Source organism: Macrobrachium nipponense, chromosome 10, assembly GCF_015104395.2.
Source record: "Macrobrachium nipponense isolate FS-2020 chromosome 10, ASM1510439v2, whole genome shotgun sequence".
Classification (NCBI taxonomy): domain Eukaryota; kingdom Metazoa; phylum Arthropoda; class Malacostraca; order Decapoda; family Palaemonidae; genus Macrobrachium; species Macrobrachium nipponense.
Genome location: NC_087204.1, coordinates 54,923,414 through 54,944,820, shown reverse-complemented (window position 1 = coordinate 54,944,820; position 21,407 = coordinate 54,923,414). Strand labels below are relative to the sequence as shown.

The 21,407-nt window shown below is 41.3% G+C and overlaps 1 protein-coding gene across 2 annotated transcripts in view; it reads left to right on the top strand.

The window, feature by feature from the left end:
* Positions 1–3,405: 3,405 nt before the first annotated feature.
* Positions 3,406–21,407, top strand: part of LOC135223624 (D-glucuronyl C5-epimerase B-like) — an 888,924-nt gene continuing 870,922 nt past the window's right edge. Inside the window, exon 1 of one of the 2 annotated variants that reach the window (XM_064262234.1) lies at positions 3,406–3,841. The gene's annotated coding sequence lies outside the window, so the exon portion shown is untranslated. The remainder of the gene's footprint in view (positions 3,842–21,407) is intronic. The other variant, XM_064262233.1, reaches the window with a different exon arrangement.

The window sequence follows — 21,407 nt, the reverse complement described above, 5'->3', positions numbered from 1 at the left end:
TACGCCCATGTAATTATATAAACCCCTGTAAAATTGTTCAATCTGAGTCTATGCCTAATTAATTCTCACAAACTCCAATATTACAATAGCCTAACTACGTAAAAGGGCACAAAGTTTAGCTAAGGTAAAGAAAACAGTGCATTACGTCTTAAATAAGTAAGTTAAATGTTAATAGACGAAACCGCTTCCTAACGAATGACCATTGGCTCAAATCAGCTGTCAAATCATGGCGGCCTAGCCATTGTGGAAAATTGGTATGTTGACCTACCTTTAAGTTAGCCCAGTTTCGACACACCTCTTAATTCACTCCTTAACTAAAAAACAAATCCTATATATTTAATCAGCAAACCCAGCGACCTCTAATTATATTAGTGGAAATAAATGGGTACTTTGATAAGAAATGTTATTCTACTTACCGACTCTTTCTGAAATTCTGACGACAGTTTAGTATGAATGGCCGTTTCAAAGTTTGGTTGCAGATAATAAGGATTCGGATAGGATATTGGTTAGGATAGGTCCAAACAGGAAAGGAGATCATACAAACCAATTATCTTAAGGGTTATTAATTTCTAAAACCCTACACTACGTAAATTAAACTCAAGAGGAATTTTATGAAACAAGTTGCCATCCGTCTACCATGCTGTCTGTTTGAACAAGGCCTCAAAACCCTGCGCTCGGCCTATCACTACCCCCCAAAAAAAGCCTATGCCAGGTCAATGGTTCTTATCACTCCCTAAATCAATTAAATAATTTCTTAATTAATTTGAAGGGACAGTTAAATCTATTTATTAAATCTGTCTATCAAGTATTTAAATGTTAAGTAAAATTAATCAGATTATTCAAAATATAATATTAAAATTTCTGCAGAACTTATACTAAAGAAAATGGGGTATAGTTATTTGTAGCTCTTAGCAGTGACTTTGTTATAGTTAGAAAATGGATATGTACAATATAAATTCACATCAACGACCTTGTGTCATGGAGTCCTCTTGATCTGCTCACTCCTGGCAGTAGAAATTTTTTTTCTTATCTAAATTAAGTTTTGCAATGGAAGGACTCGACACAATCATGAAGAAGATTTATGGGGGTCTGAAACACTGAATCTATGGGAGAGAAATGGAAAATATTAATTTAGTTATTAGACTTTATATATAGTACATTGCAGCATCCATGTTCACGACTAAGTACAATTCCGTTATGTAAGACGGAATATTACCTAACCAAATCGCAAATAAATCTTCAAAAATCGTCATGCCTTCACAGAACTCACTGTCCTGTAAAGACTGTTAAATGTGGGTGTGGCTTAAATCATCGGTGACTTGTGCTTACAATTATGTAAATATGTAATCTCATCTCAACTTGTGCAATGCTGTTGTAATGGTTCATTGCGGAAGTTGTCATGGAGTCAATATCAGCTGACATTTCTTTTTTTTGGTGAGCCCAAGTTCTGCGATTATAGGAGACTGATCGCCAAACCCAACCTTTACGAAAGTCGCGGTCTGAAATTGCCAGTGTGTGGCCCAGGCTTAAGACATTGTCTGTCCATATTTTACCCAGTGAACAGGGGCACAGAAGACCTGATTAGACTACACTGGCTGAAAAATCAAAAACACTTTTTTGAAGAATGCCTTAAGGAACAAGTACTTTCAAAAATGTACGATTTTGGGGATGGACTCTGCAATTGGACCCCTTCCCACTCTCTCACAATATATATATATAGATATATATATATATATATATATATATATATATATATATATATATATATATATATATATATATATATATATATATATATATATATATATACACATACATATATATATATACATACATACATATATATATATATATATATATATATATATATATATATATATATATATATATATAATATATATATATACATACATATATATATATATATATATATTATATATATATATATATATATATATATATATATATATATATATATTTATATATTGTGAGAGAGTGGGAAGGGGTACAATTGCAGAGTCCATCTCTGCAATATATATATATATATATATATATATATATATATATATATATATATATGATATCTATATATGTATATATATACATATATATATATATATATATATATATATATATATATATATATAGTATATATATATATATATATATATATATATATAAAGGTAACTTTCATGATTCAGTTATACATACATACATACATATATATATATATATATATATATATATATATATATATATATATATATATATATATATATATATATAATAAAGGTAACTTTCATGATTCAGTTATACATACATACATACATACATATATATATATATATATATATATATATATATAATATATATATATATATATATATATATATATATATATATATACATATATATATATATATATTATTGTTAGAATTATCTAACTCAAATCAATTATAAGGCAAGTCTTTATATTTCAACTTACCTGCACCATCTTCCAGGACAATTTCTTCTTAACTTCGAATTTTAAATCCTTAATTCACTCTTTACGGCAGAAAATGAACACCCGTTCTTCTGTCCGACAGGTACCACAAGACCTCTCTCCTTGTCGGATCAAAAACTGTCAATAACTCCGTTTTCTTTCACTTTGTCCGAAACTCTCGAACAATGTTGAAATATAAAGACGGGAAAGCAAACAGTTTCCTTTTAAGGAATACATTTAACGTTAAATTAATTAATTCAATTAGAATACAAAAAGGGGAAAGTTAAGAATTTACATTTAATATTAACAAACGGCAATCATTCAGTTTACTTTCCGTCCGTAAACGAACACCAAAAATGGGGGACAAAAGTAAGAAACAAACGAACTAGTCAATTCGACTACTCCCACGAATGAAATTACCATCCTCCAGTCAACTATTTCTATAATACATATATATATATATATATATAATATTATATATATATATATAATAATATATATATGTGTGTGTGTGTGTGTGTGTGTGTGTGTGTGTGTGTGTGTGTGTGTGACACAAAGGAAATGTTATTCAAATCTACGTGTCATCAAGAATGATGTATCATATTTACGATAAAGATGAGAAACATTACCTTTGTCAAGGGATATTTTCTAGTTTTGCAAGGTAGGATTTAAGTGTTTAACGCAATAGCATAATAAAAAAAATATGATATAAACATGTGTTATTTACATAGTTATGGTCTCGCAAACTAAACCCCTTAAATAAAACTTACTTTATTGGCAAGGTATTAACTGCTGTAAATATTTTAAAGAAGTTTAAGAATTCATGACCGAGTACAAATGCCTGATGTTTACGAATACTTCAGTAATAAGATCGTCCAGACGTCCATCTGCAATAATATTTATTTTGAGAAATCAGGAAGTGTATGTGTTCAATAAACAGGTTAATGTGTAAGAAATGTAATCATTTAAATATTTTTGATGGACTGACAAAAAGTAAATTCATTAATAGTTTTTATGTAATATTTGGGTAACTGGCAACATTTCTGTCATTCAGGTGTATGTTGTCCACAGTGTAACTGGTGTTCATTAGAAGTGTCTAACGAATAAACGATCTTAACACATTTACTACACAAGGGCAAGTTGCAAGTGCTATGCATTTTGCCAAAGTGTTATACTCATTCGGAATTTAATGGAATAATCTCTTGTCAGTGCTTATAGGTACCTAACTTATTCCACATAGGGCAAGATAAATTTTGTTTACATTTCCCTACCTAGGTCTAGTTGACCTCTGACCTCTACGGTAGTAATACAGCGTTACGGTAAACGTGTTCGTCAGGCAGCGTAACCTCAGGGCATCAGGTAAGAAAGTCTGCCCTTTTGTTTGATATCCACCTCCATATCTACTTAGTCTTAGACTACCTAGCTAGCCTACTAGGTAGGTACTACCTAGGTAGTTTATACCTAGCCGTATACCTACCTAGGTAGGTGTAGCTAGCTACCTACTAGTAGTATAGTAGCTAGTATACCTAACTACCTAGTATATTAAACTACTACCTAGCTAGGTATACTCGGTTTTTTTCCATCTGTCCACCAGCGTGCGGTGTTTGCGTATGGTAACACTGCGTCCCGGGCTTTAGATAATTCTACATTCAGCTTACACTCAATAATAATAATAACCCTATTTCGAATATAGACAGTGTAATTCGCATACAATAAAATATTACACTTTTCAGTTGCAAATGTATGCGCAGATATCCTTTTATTTACCTAAAATTTACATTCTAACACTAGAATCGCATATGGCCAGATCTAGACCTATCCTTTGCAGACATACAGTGGCATTCCTGAGGTGGGGTGGCTGTTTGAAATCGCCCCCTTGGCCCCAAAGTGAGGGCCCCCCCCAAAATGCAAATTGTCCCTACACGTAATACAAACCCTCAGTCATTTACATAAGGAATTACTACTTTCAGCGCAGCTGGAAGATTGGTCATAAGAGAATAACAACAAGGTAGTTAGGGTAAACAACCGCATGGACTGGCCCAACTCACCAACGGTCACGGCTGGCCACCCTCTGAAAAAGTACTTAGTATAACGCGTCCTGACAACGGAGATGGTCAGTCGCGGGTTGTTGTTGGTGAGAGAAACTGCTAAAGACCTCTACTCTCCTTTCGAAGTACAGTGGGGCCTCGCTTAGTCGCGGATCAGCAATCACGGTCTCAGTTAATCACGGGTTTTTCCTTGGACCACTTCTCAGTCTATATCCTGGTATGAATCGCAGCAGCGCGGGCTTGTCCGTGGTAGGCTAAGCCTCGTCCGAGTCCAATAACCAGCAAATGCATGAACAGATTCACATTTTGATATTAAGTGACAATAAAGGTAATAAAACCATTCTCACCTTATATATTATTGGCATATCTTCATAATATATAGCCTATTCATGGAATAATTCCACATCATTGGCATCAACTTGTACTAGTTGAGTGGCCAGCAGAAATGTAAACACAGAGTTACGCACCTTTGCCATTCGTTAACCTTTTAGAAATGTTAATAGTAGTAGTGTAATTACAGTAGTCATAACATTTAGGAAAACATTAATTTTCAATTCGAACTTCATTATTGTTTTGGTAGAACGTAATCATCTTCTCTGAACACTGCAGTCGTACAAACTATAATGTCATAGATTATCGTATTGTTGTTTGCGAACGGCGACGAAGCATAAACGTAAAACCATTTTTACCTTATATATTATTGTCATATATTCATAATAAAACACATATCTTTTATATATTATTGGCATATCTTCATAATAAGCCTCAGCAAGTTTACATTATGCTTTGACTACTTTATTTTGATGTGATTACATTAATATTACAGTATGGTACTGTTATAAGTACAGTAACTATTTTTTATCATAAATGTACGTATATTCATTCACGGAAAAAATACGTATGATCACTGTGACGTCACCAAACCCACAGTCTCGTTCGTACATATTATTTTTACACAATGTGATAGTGGTTACACCGTTCTACAAACTACGATGTATTTTACATAAGTATCTCTAAACTCTATCAAATAATCACTTTACTTTTTATGTGGAGCCCAAATACTATATCCCGGAAAATTAACGAAATCACAAATTTTATCATAGAGCAAGATTCACTAATTACTGTGTTTTCTTCTTCTTTTCATGACTAAATGCATTTTTAGGATAAAATCATTTACAAATTTTCAAATACTATGAATGTAAATAGCAAAATCTTCCTTCTCTCTCTCTTCTTCTTCTCTCTCTCTCTTGTCTCTCTCTATCTCTCTCTCCTCTCTCTCTCTCTCTCTCTCTCTCTCTCTCTCTCTCTCTCTCGAATCCTCCAATTCTCTCTCTCTCCCGATTTATCTCTCTCATCTCCATCTCTCTTCCTTTCTTCTCTTCTCCTCAGTCTTACAGAAAAAAATATAATACTGATGTATTATTATCGTAATAAAAGAACAAGATGGTCCCCGACATTTGTAGGTACATGTGTTGCCATATTTTTATTCTTTCTGTGATTTACAAAACTGTGCTTCAATACAACTTTTATAGTTGACTCAATGATTATCACATATTATAACAGTATACAATAGAATATCTTATCACTATCCATGTTTCATTTCTTATCACCATAAAAATATTTAAAATACAAATTTCATTATGTTATTCTCGAGCTAAGCTAGTCAACAGTACTCTCGTCCTAAGCTGCTCTCTCAAGCTATTCAAGAGTTACTCCTGTCCTAAGCTGCTCTCTCAAGCTATTCAAGAGTTACTCTTGTCCTAAGCTGCTCTCTCTCTCTCTCTCTCTCTCTCTCTCTCTCTCTCTCTCTCTCTCTCTCTCCTCTATCTCTCAATGAAATATGAATTACTGTATCATAATATCATAAACTATTATGTACAAAGTTAAAAATAATAATAATTCCATTAATAAATTCGTTTCTTTTAGCAACTAAATTGTTTTCCAAAATAATTCTTTTGGTAATAAACGTCCATCAGCTGATTCTAAACGTAAAAAAAAAGACAAAAATAGATTTTCATGCATTCAACTTCCCTGACAGATATATACTTAGCTATAGACTCTGTCGTCCCCGACAGAAATTCGAATTCCGCGGCACACGCTGCAGGTAGGTCAGGTGATCTACCGCCCTGCCGCTGGGTGGCAGGAATAGGAACCATTCCTGTATTCTAATCAGATTTTCTCTGTCGCCCGTATTGTAAACATACGTTTTCGGTACCTCCTGACTTGATTTTCGTTTTTCATTGCCATCGATCTTCTGGGCTGTCTTTTGCAGGGAAGTACTGGGTCTTTGGTTTGGCATACGCTTTTATTAACTTTTTAATGAATTTGGCTTCGAAATTTCGAAGAATATTTTTACGGTGAAACTACCGAATTTTTCGGTAGACACTCACATAGTTTGCAACAAAGCGAACTATTATTATTTATTCATTAATATATGGAATAATTGTTAGAACTTGATGGAGGAAATATTAAACTCTAACTTCCTACTTTAGGAAGTCAGAAAAGCATATAACTAGATACGCTTCCTTTAGAAGCTTTAATAGCTCTCGTGCTAACGAGCAGTTAGATATTAACAGTACTAGTAGTTTTGCATCCTCATCACCTTCTTACTCCACAGAAACTACAAATTCATATTTGCGAATTTGAAGATAATGGATGTAGCTCAAAATGCGAGCTCTTAAAAGGTAAGAAGTGAATATAGTGTTCTCAGTGCAGTGGAGGGTGTTCTGATCCGGCTCTGTCTCGCTCCCAGGCCTAGACCTCTTCCAAGCTCCCAGGCCCAGAGGAGAAGGAATGTCGAAAGCCTTACGGAGGTTATGGAGAATCCCCACCGATCAGGCGTCCCCTCGGCAGGATCTGTAGTAACGTCCCAGACTGCCAAGGATAGCCATTGGAAAGGCATCCTTAAAAAGTGCGTCTCTTCTTCCGATTCTTCATCTTACATCCGAAAAGACAAGGAATGGACATGTTTGGAGTTCGGACGATCTAGCGTGTTCTCTGAAAACTAAGAGAACACTGAGCGCCAACCGGGCTAGAAGCGAAGAGCCAGCCAGGAAGCCGCATTCCAGCAGTCAAGCACGAGCCACGTTCCAACAGCCAGCAGCGAGCCGCGTTCCAACAGACAAGCGCGAGCTGCGTTCCTACAGCCAAGCGCAAGCCGCGTTCCAGCAACCAGGCTCGAGCCGCATTCCTCCCTCCAAGCGAGGACTAGAGTTCTGATCTCCTGTTCCGCATTCTTCCATGAAGCATGGAGTTGTGTCCGAGCTTCCTGAGAGGGTTCCGCCTTCTCCCAAGCAACTAGCTCCTATATATGAGTGGTTTTCTTCAGAACTAGAAGAACCATCTTGGCGAGAAGCGCCAGGCAGGACAGAAGCCTTTTCCAGGCAGGAGGAACTTTCCAGGAGAGAGGAGCTTAACAGGAACTTTCTCGGCACAAGGCGCCTTCAAAGAGAAAACAGACGGCTAAGAGTGAGGAGCCTTCTAGTAAAGTGGCAAACAGAAGGATCCTTCCATGGAACGTTCCGGGCAAGAGGCACCTTCCAAGAGCGAGGAGCCTAGTAGGCACTCGGAACTATCAAGGCGCACGGAACCATCCACACAAGCGGAACGTTCCAGGCGTGAGTCGTCTTTCAAGCGCACGGAACATTCCAGGCACATGGAACTATCCACAAGGCGCCAACTAGGCGCCAGGCGTCAGGAAATTCCGAATCGCCTTATGAGGGAGAAGTCAGTCGCGAGGCTCCTCTTATGAGTTTTTAGCAGGATCAGCCTTCTCCTGGCAAAGGCGCAAGATGTCGCACAGGTGGCCGCCGCTTTTGTCAGATTGATTCTGATACTGAGAGAAGCCCTTCTCCAATATTCAGAAGACTGCTGTGACAGGCAGTTCCTCTCAATGCGGACTCTCTCCTTCATTCATACTCTTCCCTCGTTATGAAGAGGCAAGAGCTTAGGGAGTTTTCTTAATAAGAATCTCATCTGTGTTCGGGAATGATGGCGGAAAGGGAATATCAATCTTCCTTCCGTAAACCCTAGATCTGAACAGGAATCCTGTCTCTTCCGCGATTTCTGAGGAAATCACGAAGATTTAAAGAGTTCCTGGATTGACTTCCTTCCTTAGGGAGATATATTTACTCTTTGTATCTTAATGGGTTAGTTTTCATTTACAAAGATCTTAATGCATCTTATCGAGTAAGCATATACGCTCTCTTGGACAATATTCGGAGTAGCGCTCATTCATTGATTAGAGGCTCTTCCAAGTAATAGACGCGTGGAATACGTCCTTTAAGTCTTATGTCCAAGAGAATAGGAAGCTTGAGAGATTCTCTTCGATCCTCGTTTCTCACTTGGGATATCCTTCGCCTAATACTAATTCGTTCTATTAACGAAAAGAACGAAGATAGTAAATTTTCCTTTCTCTCTCTGCCTCGGCAAGGAAAGAAGGTAGTAGAGAATCTGCTGTATAAGAATACGGTACGGTCAAGTCATATGCGCATACCGTAGTTACCTCTATGGTGTGCAATTGAATTCCCTGTATCCTTCCAGGAGTTTCCTAGGAAGGACTACGCTTAAAGGGATTGTTAAGACAACACCGACTCAGCTTCTGGATTTAACGAAGTTTTGTTTCGCTTAAATATGCATTAGTGAGAGCTTCCTGAGGCTCGATAATAATTTTATAATATTCCTTCATTGAATGGAGTAGCTGGCAACTCAGGAAGAATAAGGCCAGACGGCTAACGGAGACTGCTTTCGCTTAGACCAACACAGTACCATCTAGTTCTCGGTCATGAGCGGTCGGTTACATCTCTCTCTCCTACGGGATTGAATAGCTAACTGTATCTCTCCCCTACAATCACGGACTTAGCCTCTGATTGAGGGGATATATAAGCAAACATGAATAAACATCGTCTGCGTTTTGCGAAGAAGCTTTCAATAAGAAAGATATTGCAACCTTTCAATGCTGTTTACCGTAATGGTAAACATTTTATAGAGGATTCTAACGCGGCAGAGCACTATATTATATAATACTTTTATGCTTATGAAAGCATAGACTTATTAGAGAACTTGGTAGTGAGAAGATGGATGAGTCTGATGGGAACCATTTTCTTTCGGATAGAATTTGTTTCCCATTGAATGGACTATATTACGCTTGTAAAGTTTTTTTCCTACTAAAAATGGAAATAATGGTAATGTTTCTGGCTTCGCCCTCATAGTAGGGTAAAATGGTTTTGTCACATTGTGGTCACATCCCAGTTGACAAATCATATAGAGCGCACCAGCTACATAGGTCACGTCCTTGCTGGCAACTCTAGTGAAGCATATACAGCATTCAGTGTCTAAACAACACCTATATGATCTGTCACATTGTGGTCACGCTCCCCGTGACAGTTCATTAGAGAGCAACAGCCACACAGGTCACGTCCTTGCTGGCATCTCTAGGAATGCATTACCCGAATTCGATGTCTGTAATGTAGGATCTAGTTGCATTTTGGTCACGTCCCAGTTGACAGATCCTCTAGAACTCAACAGCTTACAGGTGCATACCTTGCTGGAAGTCTCTAGAAAAGCAGACATATGAAAGGGTTCCGGCACATAGTCTAAAGAATTGCAAGCAAACTTATTGGACTTGATAATTTCTCGATATAGCGGGCGTTAACCGAAGGGTTCAGTAGCCTCTCGTACAGAAGGCTCGGTAATGTCACGGTTCGTTCCTGAGTTCGTTCCCCGTCTAACTGGAGGGGGTTCGATCTGGGACCCCGCATGGCGTTTTTCTTCCCTTTCTGAGAGAAGAATCACCTTTGTATATATCTGCTATCAAAGAATACAGTACCAGGCTTATACTCTGTCTCTACAAAGGGACTTAGAGATAGCAGAGGACTAAGATCTTCGGGATCTTATTATGGGATATCATTAAGGACTAAGACTAGGATATCATGTGCTTCGAGTTGGGATTTTGTTTCCGTGGCCCGCAGATTCCGTTGTTCCGGTAAGATGGAACTTCTCCTCATCAAGCTTCTTTTAGGAATTTTATGAGGGAATTCACTGTTTCTCTTGGCCCTACCAACTGCCAAGAGAACAAGTAAATTTTTGTATATTGGAATCTCGCATCAGATTCAATGGAGACTCAACGATGGGTTCTTGCCAGCATATTATGTCTGGCGAAGAACTAAAACCCTTCTAATCATGGCTCAGAGCTTTGAAGTCAAGGACTTTCCCAATTGATACGGGAAGAGATAGGAGGTCTTTGCCCAGGCATGGTACGTAAGCTTTATCTTCAGAAGAAGAAATTGTTAACGTTTGCCTACAGAGTCTTTGGGGTGCGTTGAGGGCTCGAAGCGCTCCCCAAAAGGTACTCACAGGGACACGATAAGAGTTAAGAAACCTGGGTTCGCCCACTTTCGGCTCGGAGTCTCCTTCGACTTCCAGGCTCCTTCCTCTCCTTAGGGCAAGGAGATGGAAGATTCTGCAACGAGAAACCTCCTCAACATGTAGGAATAGATCTCGTTACCAACGGAAGTACTCACGAAGGATCCTCCTCGAAGGAAGACTCTTCTCTCTAGTCCCGTTTAGATATCCTATCGTCTACTGGATGTAAATGGCTACAAGTGCCTCCCCTCTTCCTAGGCCAAAGGCTCCAGGTAGAAGGATTCCTTCCACCCTTCTCCAGTCTCCTGATAAACTATTGTAGTTGGTTCAGGAGCCTCGGGCAACGAGTGCCAGCTAGGCGCCAAATGCCAAACAGGCGAAAAACGCCAGAGGCAGACAGCTCGAATGAACGAGTTTATTGTCTGATGCGGAGAAGGAACAGACCTCCAACCTGGCGCAAATGCGCCAGAGGCGAACAGATCGGACAAGTGAGAGTGTCCGATGTGGACATCGCCAGCCAGCCTAGAGACTCCAGCCAAGCTCGAAGCTTCAGCAAGTGGGGAGGAGCCAGCCGACCGCCAGCCAGGAGCCAGGCGCGAAGCACCATCCAGGCGCGAGGTGCCAGCCAGGTGCGAGGCGCCAGAAGCACCAGCCAGGAGCCAGCCGCGAAGCGCCAGCCAGGCTCCAGGCTTCATCCAGAAGAGATCCATTTCAAAGAACACCCTGGTCTTCTTTGAAACAAGTGTGATCTCTAAAGCACTTCATGAGTGACTTGATGATTCCTTCACACAGCTGAGAATTAAAAGCGCATGGAGTGCGAGCTTTTGTGAATTCTTGTTCTTTCCATAACAATATGTCATAAAGGACATATTAGCTGTCACATACGGGAGATGCAACTCGGCGTTGACTTTCCATTACCCGAAGGATGTCAAGATAACCTACGAGAGATCCTTCTCTCTTGGTTTGATAGTGTCTGCGGATACGTTGCTGGATAGGGTTGTGTTTTTTCTTGGGTTGTTTGAAAGGAGTTTGGGAATAACTCTTTTCAATCTAAGTGCTAACCCTCGTGTTTGGATCAGGTGATCGGGATCGGTGTTGTGCTCCTTAATTATGCCACTAGGCATAGGTGTATTGTCATGTAAGTGGATTAGCACCCATTGACAAATGCCAGTTAGGCTCTGCCGAGTAAGTGGAAAAGACCCCATCGACAGACCCACAAGAACTCTTGGCCACAGATCAATATCTCGCTGAGGCTCTTGAGGCGAAGCAGACTCCTAGGCAGTAGCCATGAAGTCTTCCGCCTAATCAGGTAGGAACCAAGGTCTATACATTCCAACAACATATGTTGTTTACCTGTCTATTTCAGTAGTTAGCTGTCTCTTGCCCACCACCGAAGGGTGCCAATCAGCTAAGTATATATCTGTCAGGGAAGTTGAATGTATGAAAATGATATTGTCATGATACAATAAAGTTTCATACATACTTACCTGGCAGATATATACGATAAATGGCCCACCCAGCCTCCCCGCAGGAGACAGGTGGAAGAGAGAAATTCTGATTAGAATACGGGAATGGTTCCTATTCCTGCCACCACCCAGCGGCAGGGCGGTAGATCACCTGACCTACCTGCAGCGTGTGCCGCGGAATTTGAATTTCTGTCGGGACGACGGAGTCTATAGCTAAGTACTATATATCTGCCAGGTAAGTATGTATGAAACTTTATTGTATCATGACAATATCATTTTTATTGCTGTATTTTGTTGTTTATACATTAATATTATAGTTGGGTGCTGTAATCATTACAGTAAAATCATGTTTTTTTTATCATAAATACTGTATGTTCATTCACGAAATAGATATACTATGTACTTTTAGTTTGGTGCAGCAGCCAAACCATGAAAATAGAAAGGAATTGTTAGGTAATATACTTTTGTTTGCTGATCTGATGAAGGGGAAATTGAAGATAGGAAAGAATAACTTTTTATGCATGACACTTACCTGGCAGGTATATATAGCTTATCTCTTGACGCACTGGCAGAATTTCAAAACTCGCGGCAACCGCTAGTACACTGGTAGTTCAGGTGATGGCCACCCCGTTCCCGTGGCGCTGGTACTTGGAACTATTCCCCGTTTCCTCAGATTTTCTCTGCCAGCCGAAACCGGCAACATCGTTGTTGGTTCTCTGTTAGAATTTCCTGCTCGTTGACTGACTTTTTGGATATGGTATCGTATTCAGGAAGTTAGCGTGGCAATCGCATTTTGGTTGGATTTTGATTTAGTATGTCTGATTCAGGAAGTATGTTTAGAGTTTGTGTGAAAGAAGGGTGTAAGGTGAGACTGCCGAAATCATCGGTAGATCCACATACTATTGTAAGAAGTGTCGGGGAGTTTGTAGTACGGGGACAATAGGTGCAATGAATGCAGTCTGAATGAGAAAGAGTGGAAGGCTCTTATGAAGTATGTTGAGAGATTAGAAAAAGATCGGGTTAGAAGATCTGTCTCTAGGAGTGAGAGATCGGGATCTTCGAGTAAGCCTTTGAAATGAATCTTTGCATGTGTCTTCTCCAGCTCATTCACCTGTAGACGTAGCACCTTCCCCTCAGGTTTCTCCTGCGCCCATTGCTGTATCTGAGGATACTACTGATCCACAAATCGTGAAAGTGTTCGCTGCCCTTGCGTCCATGGGAGATCAAATTAAACGATTAACAGACAAAGTGGAAGTGTTCGGTGACAGTGTTGTGGAGGGGGCGCCTGATCGTCCCTCTCGTGCTCCTAGACCGAGACCTCTGTCAAGCTCCCAGACCCAAGGGAGAAGGCATGTCGACAGTCGAAGGGAGGCGAGAGTGTTTACTCGCGATCAGTCGTCCCTTCAGGCAGTCCTGTTGCTTCCCAGGCTGCAGCAGTACGCCATGGAAAAGGCGATACTGGGAAGTTCCGTTATTCTTCGGATAGTTCGGCGTCAGGAAGGAGTAGGCGTTTCGCGGAAGTATCGCGTCCTCTCAAGAGGTCATACTTTCCATCCTCATCACAGGATGAAAGGGCTGTTGACCAAGAAGGGTGAGTAGCCCTGAGATTTTTTCATCGGCAGGATGAAGAAATTATTCCTATCAAAAGGAAGAGGATTGCTCGTCAGTTGGAAGTTACTAGCGGTGCGGTGAGAGGTGTTTCTCCGCTTAGCGGAACTCCTCTGCGTAGACCGCAGGTTCGATCGCCTCTCCGTGTTAGCCCTCGTGCGTCCTCGATCTCCTCATCATCAGGAGTCTCGTAAGGAAGCGGAGACGAAGGAAGTTTGCGGGACATGCAGGAGAGATTAGCAGTGATTGTACAATCATGGGGAGAAGCCCGAACAACCTTCGGTTAGACGTAAGGACTCGTCTCTCCCGGTTAAGTCCTCCAAGAGGCCAGGACGCAGTGCATCCCTTAAGAAGGACGAAGCAGTGCAGGACGCAGGACGCAAGAGGAAGAGTGATGGACGCATGGTGGATGCATCGTTCAGGAGGACGCAGGCGGCAGCAAGTCGAAACTTTTTCTCGACAAGGAAAAGAGGAGTTTACAAGGAGACAGCGCCGCATTCGCTCTCTAAGCAGCTCTGCATAAGGAGTCCGCTTTGGAGAGTCATCAGGATCTTGGTTTTCAAGATATTCTTCGCAGGAGGAAGAATTTGTGGAGAGTGCGGAAGAGGACAAGAATGTGGAAGCTCCTTCTTCGGACTACAAGAGACTAACAGAGTGCCTTCTTTCTTTGTTTGAAGGAGATTTTCAACCTTCAGGCCCGCCATCGCCTTTGTCTCAATTTTCGAAGACGAAGACAGCCAAGAAATCGTCTTTTTTGAAAATGACTTTGTCTATTTCGGCCAAGAAAGAAAGCCCTTCAACGCGTAAATGAGTTGGTTGAAGGAGAAGAGAGAGTCGGGGAAGACTTCTTTTGCCTTTCCTCTGGCCAAGTTGGCTTCTAAGTCTGGTGTTTGGTATGCTACGGGGGAAAGTCTTGGCCTGGGAGTTCCTGCCTCCTCCCAGGGAGACTTTCCAAACATAGTGGACAGCTCCCGTGACATGCTTTTACATTCAGCCAAAGTGTGGTGGACTTCGTCAGAGTTCGACCATTTACTCAAAGGTATCTATCGGACTTTTGAGGTGTTTAATTTTCTTGACTGGTCGTTGGGGGCCCTGGCTCGGACTTCGGAGATGGAAGATTCGTCAGAATCCGAGTTGCCGAGAAAGTATCATGTCCTGTATGGATAAAGCCTTGAGAGATGGAGCTAATGAATTGGCTTCACTTTTTACAGCAGGCGTTTTGAAGAAAAGACATCTTTTGTGCTCGTTCGCTGCTAAAGGAGTCTCGAACGCGCAAAAGTCGGAGTTGATGTTCTCTCCGCTTTCAGGACAGCTCTTCCTCAGGATATCATTAAGGACATCTCGCTCTCCCTCACTCAGAAGGCTACTCAGGATCTTCTTTTCGTCTTCTGTAAGGAAGTATTTACCTTCTAATGTAATGAAGAAGACTCCGAAGGATACAAAGACATCACAGCAGCCCTTTCGGGTAGGACTTTTTCCCGACCAGCATTTAGAGGGAAGAGTTCCAGCCAGAAGAGGTTCGAAAACCTCAACCAAGCAATGAGTCAGAAGTCCTCCAGACTTGTGTGGGGGCCAGACTTTTAGACTTCTGGGAAGTCTGGCAAAGCAAAGGAGCGGATCCTTGGTCTGTAAAGGTAGCGAAGGAAGGATACAAGATCCCCTTTCTCAAGAAACCACCTCTCGCTACAGCTCCGAGAGCCCTAGGGGCTCATTACATCGATTTAGAGAAGAGAGAGGCTCTTTGGCATCAAGTTGTCAGCCATGTTAGAAAAGGGGGCCATAGAACTGGTCTGGATCACGAATCCCCAGGTTTTTACACCCGTCTATTTCTAGTACCGAAGTCATCAGGAGGTTGGAGGCCAGTACTGGACGTAAGTCAGCTAAACTTGTTCGTAGAAAAGACCAAGTTTTACGATGGAGACGAACGATCAGTACTGGCAGCGGTACGACCAGGGACTGGATGGTAACACTGGACCTCAGGATGCGTACTTCCATATTCCGATTCACCCAAGGTCCAGGAAATATTTGAGATTCGTGATCCAGGACAGGATTTATCAATTCAAAGCCCTTTGCTTCGGTCTGTGCACGGCTCCTCAAATTTTTACAAGAATGATGTCGAATGTGGCGAAAGTGGCTTCATTTGATTAGGAGTCAGAGTCTCTCTCTACCTCGACGATTGGCTCATAAGAGCACAATCAAACAGCAATGTCTGGAGGACACGAACATCACATTGGAGTTAACTCAGCAACTGGGTCTGATGGTAAACCTGAAAAAGTCACGGTTGATCCCCTCTCAGGAGCTAGTTTATTTGGGGATTCTGATATCCTCAGTGACTTTTCGGGCTTTTCCGTCACCCGAAAGGCAGACCATGTGCCTGCGGAAAGTGCAAGAATTCCTATTGAAAGACCAATGCTCGGCGAGAGAGTGGATGAGCCTGCTGGGGACACTCTCTTTGTTAGAGCGGTTCATTCACTAGGGAGACTTCACATGAGGCCCTTACAGTTCTTTCTGAACGAAGTCTGGCCAAGAAGATCGCAACCAGATTCCTTCCGGTTTCAATTCCTTCAAAGATAAAGGAGGAATTTAAAGTGGTGGCTAGTTCCGGGGAGGTTGTCAGAGGGTACGTCACTCCAGCAGAGGAACCCAGACCGGATATTATTTTCCGATGCGTCAGACGCAGGCTGGGGAGCGACGCTGGGCCCTCGGGAGGAGTCAGGCCTTTGTTTGGAACGAGGAAGAAAAGGCATGGCACATAAACAGGAAGGAACTATGAGGCGATCTTCTTGGCTCTGAAAGCTGTCAGACCGTGGAATCAGCGGCAAAGTGGTGCAGATCAACGCGGACAATACCACAGCTCTGGCATATATACGGAAACAAGGAGGAACCCACTTGTTGTCCCTTTGCAACTTGGCGAAGGAGATTCTTCTGTGGTCGCAGAGAGAAAACGTCACCCTGCTCACCAGGTTCATTCAAGGAGAGAAGAACGTCAGAGCAGATCTGTTGAGCAGGGACGGACAAGTGCTTTCCACGGAGTGGATGTTGCATCTTCAAGTATGCCAGAGACTGTGGAAGCTCTATGGCACACCAGTAGTGGATCTTTTCGCTACCGCAGCGACGAAGAGGTTACCGAACTATTGTTCCAATCCCGGACCCCCTCCTTGACCCTCTTGCAGTCGCAGCGATGCCTTCCTACTAGATTGGACGGGTCTAGATGCGTACGCTTTTCCCCCGTTCAAGATTTTAGGAAGGGTAATGAAAAAATTCAGAGAAAGTCGAGGAACAAGGCTGACTCTGATAGCCCCATACTGGCCGGCACAAACGTGGTTCACAGAGGTACTGGAATGGACAGTGGATTCTCCGAGAAGTCTACCCACGAGAGTAGATCTTCTCAAACAACCCCACTTCGACAGGTTCCACAAGAACACCCTCGCTCTGGGTCTGACTGCGTTCAGACTATCGAAAGACTTGTCAGAGCGAGGGGTTTTCTAGAGAAGCAGCGAAGGCAGTTGCAAGAGCACGAAGGCCATCAACTATCAAAGTGTACCAGTCGAAGTGGGAGAACTTCCGTAAATGGTGTAAGAATCGGAAGATTCTTCATCCAGTACCTCTGTGACACAAATTGCAGATTTCCTCTATACCTGAAGAAGGAACTGGGTTTGGCTAATCAGACAATTAAAGGTTATAAGTGTATGTTGTCTGCAGTGTTTAGACACAGAGGTTTAGATCTGTCCAACGACGCAGATCTTAGAGATCTTCTCAGATCTTTAATACAAAGAAGGATCGACTTTGCAGAACTCTTCTTGGAATTTGGATGTCGTTCTCAAGTTCTTGGAGACGGATAGGTTTGAACCTATGGGCAGTTCGTCTTTGCGAGAGCTAACGAAGAAGACTATTTTCTTAGTAGCCTTAGCTACAGCTAAAAGGATTAGCGAGCTGCAAGCTATTGACAAGCAAGTAGGTTGGAAGCACAACAAAGCAGTTTGTTCTTTTCAACAGGAGTTCTTAGCAAAGAATGAGAATCCTTCGCATCCGTGGCCAAGATCATTTGAGATTGAAGGACTGGCTGATCTAGTAGGTCAAGAACAAGAAAGGGTTCTTTGCCCAGTAAGAGCCTTACGGTTTTGGTTTTTTACGTAGAAAGAACAAGAAGCATTAGGGGGACTTCATGTTCTCTGTGGTGCTCTGTTAAAGATCCTACTAGACCTATGCCCTCTTAAAAACGCGATGGCTTTCTTTGTAAGAGAAGTCATTAAAGAAGCTCATCGTTTACTTTGTCAGGAAGGAATGCTTCGGCTTGATTCAAGAGGTAAGGTAAAGCTCATGAGGTGAGAGCAGTAGCTACGTCCTTAGCATTCAGGAAAAATTTAGCCCTCAAGGACATTATAGATTCGACGTTTTGGAGGACAAACTCTGTGTTTGCCTCTCATTACCTTAGAGACGTGAAGACAACTTTTGATAATTGTCAAACGTTAGGCCCGTATGTATCTCAGGTACAGTACATGGGCAAAGGAGTTTCCACCCCATAACCTAATATCATGCTAGGTTTTTATTTTAATTGGGTTATAGTGTTTTTTATGGTTGTCTGAGAAGGTTAATACCAGCTCGAGTTTTTGGTGTAGTGTTTATTAGTATGTGTGTGTGGTTCAGGTGACTAACTTTCCTAGCATGAGTTTTGAAATTCTGCCAGTGCGTCAAGAGGATAAGCTATATATATACCTGCCAGGTAAGTATGCATAAAACTTTATTGTATCATAACAATATCATTTTGAAACTGTCTTGAATTTAGTTTAAGGTGATAGTTGAAGACATATTGGTGCTTTAACTAAAGTAGGCAGTTATAAAAATTGAAATAGTGGTCTTGGGTGTGTTAATTATTAAAGTAGGCAGTTTAAAGCAATTTTTAGGGGGTGGGAGGTACCAGGATAACATGGGTATTTACTTATCACAGGGGGTTCTGGGCCCTATCCCCCGCAATTATCGAGGCCCTGCTGTAAATATTTTCTCCAAAGTTAGAAATTAAGGCCAAATTTAGAGCTTTAAACAGAGGCTAATGAAAAGGGTGGCCAACGCAGTGCAAACTTCACCAAAAAAACGCTTTAGAAATTTCTACTTACGATTAAATAACTTTAGAAGATTGACGCCATCTCGATGTTTGCGGAGTCGCTTGTGTCAACAAAAACTTCCCATTTCCTGTGATAAATCCGCATACCACTTGTACCCATAGACGCTGGGGCACTTTCATCACAACAATCGGAAAATGGTCCCCGGCCACAACGTTTTTAAGGAAACTACTGGTTTGGCAGAAGAAGACGACGAAGCGTGCACTAGATAATTATTTAAGTAGATTGTAAAACATCAATATTTTACATATTTATGATGATTAATTTGAAAAATATTCATTATTGAAAATGTAACTCGATTCCTGGCTCAAATTTAAGTAATTATTTTTTGGATTTAGAATGTTCTTTTGAGTCCTGTATTATGACGTCGCGACATCTTGACTTTCGTACCTATTGTAAATGAATTGCTATACTCAACTTTCTTGCAGAACAGTTTACCAGTTATACATGCAGATTGTTATCAGCTATTCATGTAATTGTTATAATCAAGGCTCTCATGGGTGGTTGAAAAATTCCGTGAATGGACTGGCATCCATTCAGAGGTGAAGAAATTGAAATTTTGTATAAAACATAAAGTATAAAAAAGTAAAAGAAGATGTAAAAATGAAAAAAAGACAAAAGAAAAATTTAATTTGAGTTTATTGTAAAGTGTTAGGTTTTGTTAATGTGTTTCGTAAAGTTTTAGTTTATGTTTCCTGACATTTTTTTTAATGTGTTTCGTTAAGTTCAAGTGTACATACTACGTAACAAATTTTCTGGCTGTTTTCCTTGTCCTACTCCTCTGTCGCCACTTTCGGAAGATAGTCTCACTCGAAAGGTAAGCTTCCACATTTTACTGCATACGTACGTATGTACGTACAGTATTTCTTGTATACCATGTACACTAATACACTTCATTTACAGGTACATACATTTGTTCCGACACGGCATACAAACCTTCGGTCCTTTTACAATAGGAAGGTACTAGCGGCAGCTGGATAGGTCGTAAGCTTTCGAACAAGGGGTTCGGTAGTTAAACTGCTTGTCCGACAGGCGCGCGCGCGCGACTGGGAGGTAAAACAAATCACTTTGCTTTCGGCCTGCTGGGCGTGTTGGACGGTGATCATCGCTCTCTGCCCGCTTCATCGTCGTTTGCTTTCGCCGATTGATTTGTTTTTCTTTTTCTATGTATCTAGGTGAAACTGAATTGTAAGTACAATCATTCATTGAATTCAATTGTGAATTAAAGGATCTTGGTTCACAACGCCCTCCGATTACCCGAGTGCCGGGACTGAAGGGCGTAATTGCGGGAATTCATTTTCCCAGAATGATCCTCGTATTGTGTATGCTCGGTGCCGAGGGCGGGAGCGCTCGCTCCGAGCGTATATTGGGTTGGAAATGTGTAGATGAAAATCGTAAGTAAGTGCTCTTTTCATTTATATTTTTTGACCTGTATGCCCGTTGCCGAACGAATGCGCTCGGCACGGAAACTTATTCATTATGAAAGTGGAATCGCAAGTACAGTATTCTTTTTCATTTTCATATATTATTTTTTATTGTAGCAATACTCATTTGGATCAGTTTCCGAGCTTGCCCGGAGATTGATCCTTCCCCCTTTTTATTTTGAATGAAGTGAAATCGCAAGTGCAGTTCTTTTTCATTTTCATTTTTTATTGAGATTGCATTGTTGACTGGGATCAATGTTCCGCTATTCACGGGAATTGATCCTTCCCCTTTTTATTTGTATGAAGTGAAATCGCAAGCGCAGTAGTCTTTCATTTCATATATTTGTTGTTGATTGCATCAATCATTATGGATCAAGGTTCCAGAACTTGATCCATAAAGGTAAGGAATGAAACCTTTCACCCTTGCGCTCGGTACCGAGGGCGCAAATGCGCTCGATCCGAGCCCTTATTCATTGTGAAGTGAATCGTTATGCATTTTCATTTTGTTCCTATTATGATGCATCAATATTATTTGGTTCAAGTTCCGCTCAGTCAGGGAATTGATCCTTATGCCTTGTATTCGTGCCGATGGCACGATTGCTCTAGGGCTCTTATTTTGTTGTTGGGTACATGGGTACTGTGCGGGGGTGGGGAACGAGACCCCCCGCTCAGTTCCACAGATGGCTCTTCCCCTTGAGGGGGGGGGAGGTTATCGGCGTTCTTCTCCTCGCCCGATCCGTCGAGCGCGGGGAGGGCTGGAGCTCGGTGCCCGATGTACAATTGTATTAGGGGTCTTCCACTCGTTCGGGAGGGATCAAACCCCCGCACGAGGGGATTTTCCCCCCATTAATCGCTACTACTATTATTTCCGCAGGTGCTACTGCTACGAGGGTGGA